Source organism: Desmodus rotundus, chromosome 11 (genome assembly GCF_022682495.2).
Source record: "Desmodus rotundus isolate HL8 chromosome 11, HLdesRot8A.1, whole genome shotgun sequence".
Classification (NCBI taxonomy): Eukaryota; Metazoa; Chordata; class Mammalia; order Chiroptera; family Phyllostomidae; genus Desmodus; species Desmodus rotundus.
Window position 1 is genome coordinate 33,750,969 of NC_071397.1, and position 14,513 is coordinate 33,765,481.

The 14,513-nt window shown below is 39.0% G+C and overlaps 1 protein-coding gene across 10 annotated transcripts in view; it reads left to right on the forward strand.

The window, feature by feature from the left end:
• The window catches only part of MYO6 (myosin VI), a 156,655-nt gene that overhangs the window by 48,005 nt on the left and 94,137 nt on the right, over window positions 1–14,513 (forward strand). The gene's annotated exons all lie outside the window — the stretch shown is intronic.

The window sequence follows — 14,513 nt, forward strand, 5'->3', positions numbered from 1 at the left end:
CATGATATGACTTATGTTATAAAGGGATCAAATTGACTTCTGTACTGAGAACCGACTGTGTAGGCAATAGGAAGCAGGGGACCAGTCAGAAACTGCTGTAGTGATCTTTGTGAGAGAATGTGGAATTGGTCGTACTGGTGAGATCCATAAAGGTCTTCAATGTAATTGAAGACAGAATGAACAGAATTTACTGGAGGATTTGATATAGAATGTGAGAGAAAGAGGAAAGTTGAGGATAACTTCAAAGTTGTTGGTATGGGCAAGAGTAAGGAGGTAATTGTCATTTAAAGAGAAGAGAACTATGAGAATAGATTTGAAAGGGAAGATAGGAGGTCATGTTAGGATATGGTAGGTTTGCGATGGCTGTTGGTCTCCTAAGCAGCGATGTCGAGTAGGCTCTGAGCTCTAGATATCTGGAGCTCAGGGGCGAGTGGTAAGCTGGACATACAAATTTGGGCATTATTGGCATATAGGTAATGTTTAAAGCTTAAGATTAGATGACATGGGAATGAGATGAGAGTAAGTAGAGAAAAAGCCCAAAGATTGATCCCCAAGAGTTTCTCACATTGAAAAGATAAGGAGGATCCAGCCAAAGGCAACCGTAAAGGTGTTGGGGCAATATAGGAAGAAAACCAGAAGAATGAGACATCCTGAAGTAAGTGCTTCAAGGAGAGAGTACTCAACTATGCCAAATGATGCTTCATATTTGAGTAAGGTGAGGATTGAGAATTGATTGTGTGATTTAGCAGCGTGGAGGATGTGATTGGTGATCTTGAGGGCTGGTGATAGAAGTCTCATAGGAATGGGTTCAAGAGAGGATGAGAAGAGAGGAAATAGAGATAGTGAATAGAAACATTTGATGATGAGAGAAATAGGGGGGGAGAAGGAGATAGATATTGCAGAAGCACTGTCTTTTCATGGCCTGGAGGGGATAAGATATGGTGAGTGGGCAAAGGGATTGATCTAAGATATGACTAAGACTCATTTGGCCTTAGTAACAGAAGGGAAGGCAGAATATATGGGCACAGATACAGGTTGGAAAGTAGATGTGGTGGTAGTGAAAGCTTGAGGAATATTTATTTTAAAAAGTGAGAAAATCTGATTTTTTACATATAGTTTGGTGGATATAATCTTTAAAGCATGTCGTGGAGTGGGGTTGGAATTTATTAAAGTAAATTAAATAGGAAAAGAATTTTGAAAAGATAGTTCAGGTTTCCCATTCTGTAGAATATTTGAATATTCTTGTTACATATTTTTACTGATATGTCAATTAAGAAGAAACAATATAATATTTTATTACAAAATCAATAAAGTAAAAAATTTCAGTAAAGGCTTTAATTCTTCTGATTGTCTCTGACTCTCAGCCAGTCATTTAAATGCAGTATTAACTAGAAGACAAAATTAACTCCACTTATCATCATGTTTGCCTTGAATACAGGTCACTACGACAAGAAGTTTTAGTTTGTACTTACTTAAATTGAGCCATTAAAGACTTTAGGTCCAAATTAAGAGTTTACAGGCAAGAAATAAACATTTTAATGTTTATGAAAGTAGTGAGAGGGTTTTCATAAAGCCTTTACTTTTAAACAAAGTTTATTTCTTGTGCCATTAAAAATAGGTTAGGACAACATAGTTTTATACAACCAAGTCTTTTTCCAGATTTAGTGATAAATATCGAATAAGCCACTAGTGCAGACAAGAAGCTTTATTAGGCACTTGTGTAGTGCAGCGAGTAGAGATTTGGACTTTGGGTCACACAGGATTCTAATCTGGCCTCTACATTCATTTCTTAGTTGTCTCTGGGCAACTTGCTTAAACTATTGAACCTCAGTGTCAAAATGGGGCTACCTCATAGAGTTATAAAAATTAAATGAGATAACATGTAAGGGCACGTCAATGCAAGGTACTTCACAGTCTGTGAATGTGATTTTGTTGCTTATTTGACCAACTGAATTGTTCTTCTCTTTTTGGTTCATTTAGCGGTAATTATAGATTGAGATTTTTCTTGTTTTTTGAAATAGGCCTGCATTGCTATGAATTTCCCTATTAGAACTGCTTTGGCTTTGTTCCATAGATTACTATTATTTGTTTGGTTGCTGTGTTCTCATTTTCATTTGTCTCAAGGTATCTTTTGATTTCTTTCTTGATCTCATTGTTAACCCATTTATTGTTTAGTAGCAATGTTATTTAGCTTCCATCTGAACTCTGCATCTGGTAGTATTTTTATGTTTTTCAGTTTTCTTACTGTAATTAATTTCTAGTTTCATACTGTTGTGATTGAAGAACATGCTTGATATGATTTCACTCTTCTTACATTTATTGAGACTTTTCTGTGGACTAACATGGTCTATCCTGGAAAATGTTGCATGTGCTTTTGAAAAGAATGTACAAGGGGGGACCCCAAAAACCCAGAATTTATTTATTAAAAAAGTAATGTAGTTATTTTACATGTTTAAACTTTAGTCGCCTTCAAAGTACTTTTCATTTGATGTAATACACCTATGAAGATGTTTTTTTACACTGCTCAAAACAGTTTTTGAACTCATTTATTTTGATGCCTTTTAGTGCTTTTGCCGCTTTTTGTTTCACCTCCTCCACATTGGCAAAAACATTTTCCTTTGAGGACTTTTTTCATCCCGGGAAACAAATCAAGTCTTTTGGAGTGAGATCAGCTGAATAGGGAGCGTGGGTCATGGCGGTCATGATATTTTTGGTCAAAAACTGCTGAACACTCAGCACATGTGGGCAGATGCACTTGTAAATCACCCATCATGAAATGGGCAAATGCAATGAAAGAGTCTTCAGAACAATTTCACTGAAGTGGAATGCAGCCTCTGACAACAGCACCACCTGGTACACTGATACAGGTGGGTTCCTAGAAAACTCACCTAGGAGAGAAAGCCTGTACTACAGGGGGCCTGCCCTTAGGTGATAAGTCTGTTTTGGGAGGTCTCCCCTTGCATATTCTGCTGCTTTGGTATGAAATGTTCTAATATCAATTACATCCATCTGGTCCAATGTGTCATCTAAGGCCCCTGTTTCCTTGTTGATTTTCTGCCTGCATGATCTATCCATTGATGTCAATGGAGTGTTAAAGTCCCATAGTAGTATTGTGTTACTGTCCACCTCTCACTTCATGTTTGTCAAGATTTGCTTTATATATTGAGGTGCTCCTATGTTAGGTGCTAATGTTCACGAAAGTTATATCTTCTTATTGGATTGATTCCTTTACCATTATGAAATGCTCTTCTTTGTCTCTCGTTATAGCCTTTGTTTTGAAATCTATTTTGCCTTACATAAGTAGTGCTACCCCAGGTGTTTTTTGTTGTTGTTGTTGTTTATTTGTTTCCATTTTCATGAAATATCTTTATTCATCCCTTTTGGTCTCTTTATGTCTTTCAATCTGAAGTGGGTCTCTTATAGGCAGCATATGGTGGGATCTTGCTTTCTTCTCCATTCAGCCATCCTATATCTTTTGTTTGGAGCATTTAATCCATTTACATTTGAAGCAATTATTGATAGATTCGTAGTTATGACCATTTCATTATTCATATTTATTTTTCTTCTTAAAGAAATCTCTTTAAAACTTCTTGCAATACTGGTTAGGTAGTGATGGACTCCTTTGTCTTTTTTTTTTCTCTGGGAACCTCTTTATCTGTCCTAAATGATAGCTTTGATGGGTAGAGTAATTTTTGGTTGTAGGTCCTTGCTTTCCATCACTTTGAATATTTCATGCCAGTCTTTTCTGGCCTGCAGAGTTTCTGTTGAGAAGTCAACTGACAGGCTAATGAGAGTTCCCTTTTATTTAACTAACTGCTTTTCTCTTGATGACTTTAAGATTCTTTCTTTGTCTTTAGCCATTGCCATTTTAATTATGATATGTCTTGGTGTGGGTCTCTTTGTGCTCATTTTGTTTGGGACTTTGCATTCCCGGACTTGTATGTCTGTTTCCTTCTCCAGGTTAGGTAAATTTTCAGTCACTGTTGTTTTCAAATAAATTTTCAATCCTTTGATCCTTCTTTTATCTTTCTGGCACCTTCATGATGTGAATTGATGTTGTCCCAGAATCTGTGGGGGGGCTCTGCCCGCAGGGTCCCCCCTGGCCACCACAGATGAGAATAAGTTTACCAAGACAAGATGTGCTTGGGGAGGAAAGGAGGATCTCTCAAAGGAGAAGAGCCAAGAGCCTTTTCCTCAATGGGCTTTTATTGGGTTCAATTTGCACAGGAGTACAGGTAAAGCTCATCAATCATTGTCAGGCAGTAAGGATCAAACAATAGATAACATTCAAAGAACTAAGAGGGCTTATTCTGAGTCAGGGTCAGTTAGCTAGAGGGCTATAAGATTTTGGGAAACAAATTCATTTCAGGCTTGGACCCTAATCATTTAAACTGAGGGTATAAACAAAACAGGTTTCACAGGATTTTATGCATTCTTTCTTAGGCCTGATTGCCCTGGGGAATCCGCCCTGTCCAGCATAGGACTGCACAGCCCTCTGTCATTGTTTCAGGCCTAAATCAGGAAGGGGAAGTAAGGCAGCCAAGAGATTAGGAGACTTCTTGCAGACAGAATGAGGACTCAGGCTATGTGAAAGCTGTGGGGCAAGGGTCCATCACCCTCTTTTTCTATAACCCCCCAAGTCCTTCCCTGTGGGCTTCTGCGTGACCATGCCTGCCTTAAGTCGTCCCTCCCTTGAGGAATCTTACCCGTCATTGGCTAACTGGTCAGGCTCAGGGCCAAGCAGGGTAAAGTAAAGTGGGCAGAGGTGGTACCCCTGCCAGGGAAATAAGCTTTGTCCCCTTAGTGGCTTATGGTCCCAAGGTCTCTGACTCAGCCTTAGCCATGGGGATTACAGCTTCTGAAACCAGGCAGGGTGGCTCCCAACAAGAAATCTCTTAAACTATCCTATTTTTTCTTTGGTTCTTTTTTCTTTTTGTTATTCTGATTGAGCATTTTCTGCCACCTTGTCTTTCATATTGTTGATTTGATCCTCTGTTTCATCTGCTCTGCTGTTGATTCCCTTTAATGTATATTCTTCATTTCAGATATTCTTCATTTCTGACTGGTTCTTTTTTATGGTTTCCATCTCCATTTTTATGTTTCTTATCTCTTTGTTAAAATTCCTAGTGAGATCTAGTTCATTAGTTCATCTAGTTCACTAGTTCTCTTCTTCTTAGTTCATTGAGCATCCTTATAACCAGTGTTCTGAACTCTGCATCTGGTAGATTACTTGTCTCTATTATTTAGTTCTTTTTCTGGAGTTTCAGTGGTCCTGTTATTTCAGTTGGTCATGTTTATTTGTCACCTCATTTTGTTTGACTTCCTGTGTTCTTTTCTGTGTATAAGGTAGATCTGCTATGTCTGGTTTGGGCAGGGTGGCCTTGGGACTCATGGCACAGTCTCACAGTCTCCCTGGTCACCTTTGTCAGTACTCCAGGGCAGGTCCCTTGTGTGGGTTGTGTGTGCCCTCCTGTTATAGTTGATAATTTTTTAAAAGTTATATTTTATTGTTTATGCTATTACAGTTGTCCCAATTTTCCCCCATTGTCCCCCTCAGCCCAGCACCCTTCTCTCCCTTAGGCAATTCCCCCCACCGTTGTTCATGTCTATGGGTCATCTGTATAACTTCTTTGGCTACTTCATTTCCTATACTGTACTTTACATCCCATGGGTGTTCTACCTATTTGTACTTCTTAATCCCCTCACCTCTTCACCCATTCCCCCGCACCCCCTCCCATTTGGCAACAATCAACGTATCCATGATTCTGTCTTATTTCTATTTGTTTGTTAGATTCATTTTTGGGAGATATGTATTTATTGCCATTTTATGGTTCATAGTTTTGACCTCCTTTTTCTTAAGTCCCTTTAATGTTTCATATAATAATTGTTTGGTGATGATGAACTCCTTTAGTGTTTCCTTGTCTGCGAAGCTCTTTATCTGCCTTTTGATTCTAAACGATATCTTTGCTGGGTAGAGCAATCTTGGCTGGAGGTCACTGTTTTTCATTATTTTGAATATGTCTTGCTAGTCCCTTGTAGCCTGCAAAGTTTCTTTAGAGAATCAGCTAACAGTCTTATGGGAGCTCCCCTGTAGGTAACTAATGCTTTTCTCTTGCTGCTTTTAAGATTCTGTCTTTATCTTTAACCTTTGGCATTTTAATTATGATGTGCTTGGAGTGGGTCTCTTTGCATCCACCTTGTTTAGGGGACTCTGTGCTTCCTGCACTTGCGTGTGTATTTCCTTTACCATATTAAGGAATTTTTCTTTCATTATTTTTTCAAGTAGATTTCCAATTTTTTCTCTTTCTCTTCTCCTTCTGGCACCCCTATGATGTGAATGTTGGAATGCTTGAAGTTGTCCCAGAGGCTGCTTACTGTGTCCTCGTTATATTTGGATTCTTTTTTCTTCTTGTTCTGATTGCTTATTTTTTGCTTCCCTATATTCCTAGTCATTGATTCAATTCTTGACTTCATCCACTCTACTGTTGTCTCCCTGTAAATTGTTCTTTATTTCAATTAGTTTCTGGCTGGATCTTTTTTATGCTGTTGAGGTCCTCACTAAGTTCCTTGGGCATCCTTATAACCAGTGTTTCTGTATCTGATAGGTTGCTTATCTCCCTTTTGTTTAGATCTTTTTCTGGAGTTTTGATCTGTTCTTTCATTTGGGCCATGTTTCTTTGTCTCCTACTTTTGGCAGCCTCCCTGTGTTTGTTTTTATGTATTAGGTAGAGCTGCTATGACTCCCTTTCTTGGTAGCGTGGCATAGTGTAGTAGGTGTGCTGTATGGTCCAGTGGCACAGCCTCCCCTATCACTCAAGCTGGGTACATGAGGTATGCCCTCCATGTGGGCTGAATACACCCTTCTTTTGTAGTTCAGACTTGATTGCTGTTGGCAGGTCAATGGGAGGTATTTACTTAGGTCAGTCAGATGCAAGGACTGGCTGTGATCACTGACCACCAACCTCCACCCTCCATGGAGGATCAGCTGTGCGGGAGCAGGGTGCTGGAGCTCCGATGTCGTCTGTAGCTGCTCACTGGGTGCACAGGCTCTGGGGTTTCTTTGGTAGGGCAGGCCAAGGTCAAGCCCCACCTGTATTTTGCCCAGGGCCACCCTGCCTGAGGTATAAATCACTCTGAAATGGCTGCTACTTGTGCTGGGCCTGGGGACAGTTAGCAAGAGGTACAGGGGCTGGAGGCTCACTGAAGCTGGACTGTTGGTTGTTTGAGAGGATTTAGGAAGTTGGGAAGCAAGAGCCAAGTTCAGCTGTTCATATGTAGTAAAAGCAGCTTGGTTAAACCCATAAGTTGGGTGGGATGGAGTCTCTGGGGATCTCCAGGGTGGGGAGAACAATGTTAGCCAGGCTGATGGAGTCTCAGATATGGCATCAGCCTGGTGGCGCTATGGCTCTGTGGCTCTGTGGAAAGAGGGTTCAGAAAAGTGACAGTGGCTTCTGCCAGCTTTTCTGTCTGGGAGAAAGCTGTTCCCTAGCTCTCACCTTGATGCCACATTTAATTTTCTCCCTGTATGCTACTGGTGCTTCTCAAGCTGCTACTCCAGTAATGGAGCTCAGGGGGAGTGAGTCTGAGTAAGTCTGTGTGTGGGTTCTTTGAGAGGAACTGCTTGGAACTCAAGAAGTTTTTTCCACTAAATCAATACCCACTGGTTTTTGCAGGCTGAAGTTATGGGGACTTTTTTTCCTGGCACTCGAATCCTGTGCTTGGGAGCCTGGTGTGGAGCTGGGACTTCTTGCTCCCAAAATATCTCTCCCAAATTTTTGTCTACCACACATAGATGTGGGGCCAACTTGTTCTGCGACTCTGCCCCTTGTACCAGTCTGGAAGGATGTGGTTTCTTTTATTCTGTAGTTGTTGGACTTCTGTTCAACTCTATTTATGATGGTTGAGTGATGGTTGTTTTGTATTTTAGTTGTAATTTTGATGTGGTTTTGTGAGGAGGCAAGTTGTGTTACCTATGCCGCCATCTTTATGTAGTTGATCCTTGATTGCTGTTGGCATGTCGGCAGGGAAGGGATTGACCCTTACTTAGGCAAACTGGTTTTGAGGAGTGGCCATAATTACAGGGGACAAATATTTGTAAAACGGCTGTCCCCCATAGTAAGATTTGCTTTAACAGGGCTCTGGTGCCTGCTGAGTTCACCCTTTGGGTATGTTTGATGAGCTGAATTGAACTATACCACCTGTGAGAAGAAAATTCAGTTCATCTTCAGTTTCTGTTTTTGTACGACATATGTGTGCATATACATTTACACACAACTGAAGTTATGGAGTTAAAAATTATTAGTGTTATGAATTACATAAAAGGCTTATTGAATATTCTAAATTTTACCGGCTCATTAATGAAAGAATGGTAGAGATTACAATGCAACAGTACCTTCTACCCTTTTTTAAAAAATGTCTCTTAGGGTTTATTACTCCTGATCATGGCATTTCAGATTTTCCACCCTGTTTAACAATTTCTTATCTTAGGAGAACTATGTGGCCTGAATTAGATTGGACATTGAGGTCATCTCTTTAAAATGACCCTTCTTATTTTAGCTGAAAATCTTCAACTTCTATTTTGGGACATTTTAGGAGATTTAAAATGCCAGAGATGTCACAGATGTGTTTAAAAGATTAAGGATTTTTCAGACTTCTTATCACCTTGATTAATTATAGCGTACCATCTAGATTGTGGTTTTGCTCACTTGTACATCTTTTAATATCTGAAAAATCTGAATAACGTTGGCCTAAGGCCTCAATTACACTGCAAAGTGTTTCAACATGAGCAGAGTGGGCCATTTTACAAAGGCAGGATCCTTCTGGAGAAAAGGATGCCTGTTGGTTTGAAGACTAACTTTGGTTCTTGAAATTTGATTTTGCTTTTCATTAACCACTTATTGGGAGACCAACATTGTTTGTGAAAAAATTAATTAAAGTCTACAGTCTTTTATAAACTCCTTTTTTGAAAGACCAACAAACTTAAGAAACTTTTGTATCTAGCACTAATTACAAATGTAGGCAAGTTCTGAATAAATTCATTGGACAATAAAGAAAATCAGTCACAGTGTATGGAAAATTTAAATTACCTGGGATAATGTCTTGTAATTATATTCTGGTATTTTAATATCTGTAAAAGAAATTTTGAGCTTCTGAAGCAAACTGGTATGTTTAGACTCTCAAGAATAGAGGGCTTTCTCTAGAATGGTCTGCGTTTTGGCCAGGTTACCTTATTATAGATTGTCTACATATATTATTTGATTTATATGTAAATTCGTATCTGTTTTGTGGTAATAGTGTCTGGAGGAGTTTATATCTGAAATATAGTATATCATTTCTTCTCTGAAAATGGAACAAAATCATATAACCAATTCTCACAATTCTGTACTTTTGGAGTAATTTCCTGATAGTATCACTTTACAAGTCATGTTGTAAAATATTTTAAATGTTTAATAACTATATAATGATAAACTTGTTAATATAATAATTGCTTTTATTTTTAATATTTTTTTAGCTAGTAAGTTAATCTTAATTGTATCAGTTAAGTTGAAGCTCCCTTAGGTGTTCTGATTCTATTTCTAAGAATTAAGTGGTAACGGACCTAGCTTTAAACGTCAGTCTATTCATTGGGCTTCCTAAGGTTATATTTAAAACTACAATTCCATAGCTTTTATAAGAAATGGTCAGTCATTGGAACTATGACTGTGATCGACTGGACCTATAACTATTAAAATTGAGAGTGTCATAGCTTGCCTGGACATTGTTCTTTTTTGATGTCTTAGACTGAAAAACGTTTAGAGTTCTGTATTTTCTCATCAGTATCGAAGCTAAAACCAGTGGTCGACATATAGTAGGTGCTTAGTAAATACTCACTGAAAAATAAATGGGTAAATGCCAAAATTATTTCTCAATTAAGTTGAGGTAGTCAGTTTTAGATCTGTTACCTTAAGGTGTTTTCTAATGTTGTTTCTTTGTCTTGGGTTTGGACTTAGACATAGGTATTTTCTCCCCATTGTTAGTGAACATTCATTGCTGCTATAACCAAGATATTCACAGTAAAGTTTAATACTAATATTTAATGAGTGTATAATACAATATACAGCAATTCAGTAATTCTCAAACTTGGAAATGTTTTCTAGGAAGGCATTTTAAAAGGTAACTTAGTGACTTAAAGAAATTCTGCTGAAGTGTTTTCGAGAATTTTGGTGCACAAATATGTTCTTATGTAACTGAAATGCTCAATGAAAGATTGCACTAGGTACTCAACAAAACACACCAGCAACGGCCAACTGTTACCTGGTGCCCAGTTCTCTCACAGCGTCTGGACACCAGGGAAGCTAATAGCCTTCAGGACACACTGATACAGATGAGAGAAGTTGCCAGTCTAAAGCTTGTGTGCCAAGGGTACACATAACATTCTTTTGATCAGCAAGGCTAGGGCCTGGCCAGATGAAAGAGTAGTCTTTTTAGAAGGCAAATTTGATACATCTGTCCCCACTCCCTTACCCCCAACTAGAATTTAAGATCCTGGAGGGCAGGGATTTTTGCCAATTTTGTTTACTGCTCTATTCCAAGTGAGTGTTTTCCTATAATAAAACCCATGAGGCCAGACCATGTCTGTTTTTGCCCATGATTATGTCCCTAGCACTTAGCAACATGTGGTATGTAGTAGGTGGCTAAATAAATAAGCTAATAGAATGAGTGATTGTGGAAGACAGTCTTCAGGGTTCTTTTTACCTATTTTATGCTTTTTCCTATCCTTTTTGGTATCTTTTTCCAGTGCTTTCAGACCAACTATACATTACCTTTAATACTCAATTTCCAATACCTTAGCTAATAAAATATAAGGCATTATCATTTTCATAGTTATAATTTTTAAAGGGTAATCTTTGAAGGAAATGGTGGCATTACAGGCAATGGCTCATATTTTGTGGTATGGATCTTCTTGTCCTACTCATGGCCCATGGTCATTATTGGGATCAGCATGGGAGTTGCAGAGAAAAAAGAATGTGGATGTGTATGTATTTGCCTCCAGTATGTTTGCTCCCCAAAGAGACTTTTGGTGATATGCTTCTTACCTTTCAACAAGAATAAATGAAAGGTTAACATAATACCTCTGAAAGGCTACAGATTGCCTTTTATAGATTACTTAATGCTTATATAGATTACTTCTATAGATTACTATAGGGCCTACTGTAAAAATGTTAGTTGTCAAGTAAGTACACAACATGATAATTTTTAGTTGATTATAGGGTATTGTAGAGTATTCCCTCTCTTTTCCTGAATAACTTAAGGAATTTCAAGAATTTTAAATTTGCTTAACTGATTCCAGTGATTCTAACAGTTCTTTTATTTTTTACTTTGTATTTCTGCCATGCATAAATAGTCAGCCCTTAATGTGTTTTAAGTACAGTAGCACTGGGAATTGAGACAATCTTTTAAAAATTCAATTTATAATACCTTTTTAGGTAGTCTTCCTATGCAAACATGCTTGTAGTAAGTGTGACTGTTAGAATGAGATACCTTCAGAGGAGAGTCTAGGCCAGATTCAGCTGTCCCCAGGGCAGTAGATGTCTTCGATGACAGCATTCAGGATTGCTGTCTCTGGGTCATACCGCTCCAGTTGGGAACGGTAGTTTGCCTAAGAACAGCGTTCTAAGTTGGAAATCATTTTCCTTCAGAATTTAAAAGGCATTGTGTTGACTTCCTGCTTTCAGTGTTGCTGAAGCCATTTTGATTTATGATCCTTTGGGTATGACCAGCATTGTTTTCCCCTTCCTTTTTTTTTCCTTTTTCTCATTTCTAAGGAAATGTGTAAACATCTTTTTATTTTTGGCACTCTGAAATTTGACATGGTGTCTTTTTGTGTGTCTTTTCCCCAGTTATTGTGTTGAGGACTTAATGGGTGAATTTTCTTCCGCTATTTCAAAGCTTTCTCCCCTTTTTCTTGCCTTTTTAAAGCAGGGGTTGGGGGAGGATGTCTGCTCTTCCTGGTGTTTTGGTGCTGAATCTTTTTACTTGTCTCATTTTCATATCTTTTTTTTTTTCCTACTGTTTCTTTTTTTCCCCTATTTTCTATCTCTTTTTCTTGGCTTTCTGAAAAATTGCCTCAACTTTATTTTCTGTATCTTCTAGTGAGTATTTCATTTCTGCTATTATGCCATTAAAGGAAAATTAGCTGAAACTTGTTAAAATGACAAGGAGGGCCTTTGCATTAGGGGTGTATTATTCTGCTTGTGGGCTGGAAGTTTGAGACCAGGCTGCCAGCATGGCTGGGTTCTATTGAGTACTTGCTGATTTTCAGATGGCCACCAGCTTGCTGAAAGCTCACATGGCTTTTCCTCAGTGTGTGTGTGGGGGGAGGGCAGGGTGGGTGGAGGAAGAGGTAAGGGGGTGAGGGGAAAGAGAGAAATCTTTCTCTTTTCATAGGGCTACTGATCTGTTGGATTAGGATCTCACCTTTATGATATCATTTAACCTTAAATACCTCCTGAAAACCCTGTGTCCAAATATAGTCACATTGGGGGTTAGGGCTTCAACACATGAATTTCAGGGCAGGGGGAGCAGCCACAATTCAATCCATAGCAAACACATATATCAATCTGTAACAGGGTTATTAGAATAGGGGAGAGAAATCATGCTCAAAGTCAAATCCAGCAAAGACAGCTGGGGGATTTATAGCCAGTGAGCAGAGTTAGGTGGGCCAGTGGATACAAAATAATTAAGAGGAAACAGCAAGGGTAGGGGATGAAGAACTTGATGAGATAGCAAGGCTCGGGGGATTTCTCTATACAGGCTTTTCCAGGCTCAACAAGTACAGGACAGACTTGGAAGGCCTAGGTGAGACCTAGTCAGGGAGGAAAGTTCAGAAGAGCCTAATGGAAATTGGTTGGGGAGAGTTTTCGTCACGACATGGCAGGTTTTGTGCGCATGCTTTCAGTTGTTGCTGGTGTTCTGAGAAACCCTCCGTTTTCTCCAGAGAATAACCTCTAGGCTTCTCTTGGGGTGGTATGTGAGTGTGGAGCCGTTTGCCCAGCAATATGGAGTGTGTGTGAGCTTGGTGTTCGGCAATCTCTTTTTCAGACAACTTTCACCTAGTCTTCCTTATGTTAGCTTCCCTCTTCACCCTTGGTTCTAGAATTATCTTTGTACTATAGTTCTTATGTCTTTTTGAGATTGAGTGGTATAATTTGGATTGTTTTTCATCTATCCCCATTCCTGGGGATTCAGCTTCCTTGGGTTTGCTGTTAATTGCTTCCCAACAGTCTGCCTTCCAACTTTCACAATATTGTTGTCTCCTCTTTGGTTCTTCCCATCCTTGTGGACTTGTGTCTTTTTAAGGAATTCCTTTACTGTAGATGCAGGGTTTGAAGAAGAACATTAGATGTGTGCCTTTAAATCTGTTATTTTAACTGGGACGCTGTAGCAAATGGTTCCAAATGGAAAAGTAATTGGAATAATTCAAGGGAATTTGCCATTCTTTTTTGGACTTTGGGGCTTTGCTTGCTGTGACATTTTTCCTCCAGATACTTAATTATTCCTAAATGACCCCTTGTGGCTATTCTGTAATTTTCCTTTGTATTTAGAACTATCACAAAATTTTGTTTTTGAACTTTAGCAGTGGCTTCATACAAGGGATATGGGGCAATATAAAGGGGAAGAAGTGACTAGCATGTATTGGGTGTCATTAACATGGTGATCTCAGTTTTATGTCACTTAATCCTCATAGCAATTCTGTAAGGTAAGTGATATTATCACATATGGGTAAGGATAAAGATAACGATCAGAGAGATTAAGTAACTTGTTTAAGTGCTAGTCCAGCAGTGGTGGAGGTTAGGTATTAAAACCTCTCAGCTGTTTCTAGTCTACCATCTCCTTTTACTCCTTCCAAACTGTGAACAGTTTATTCGTGTGCTCAGTGAATGTGGAATTGACTGCGCTGTGCTGGGCCTTGGAGACAGAGGACTGCCCTGATGTAACAGGACTGACATCAGATTCATCTTTCAATAGGATTTTTGGTGATATGTGCATAAATTGGCAAGAGTAGGAGTATGAAGCTAAGTTAATTACGGAAGTCCTGGTAAAGTGCCATCTTGGTTTTGATTGGGATGGCAGAGGAGAAACAGAGAAGTGGGTGGATTTAATATACCTATTGCAGATAAACCAGACAGGATTGGGGTGGGGGTGGTGCTTATATGGATGGGGAAGGAGCTGGAAGAATTGAGGATGACTCCAGGTTTGATTTGAAGTGAATGTTGTTGATGCCTTTACTGATATAAGAAGGAACAGGCTGGGGGGTAGGGTGAACAGAGTAATAATATAATAATAACAGTGTTGCATCTGTTAGTTATATCCGAGAGGAGGCTTCCAGTAGGCAAGTAAACATCTGGGAACTCAGTGGTGTCCTGGGTTAGAGAAAAAAAATTGGGTATCACTCACATATACATGATATTTAAAGCCACAGGACTACATATGATTATCCAAGGAAAGTGTGTAGGTATAAACCTGAGGCACTG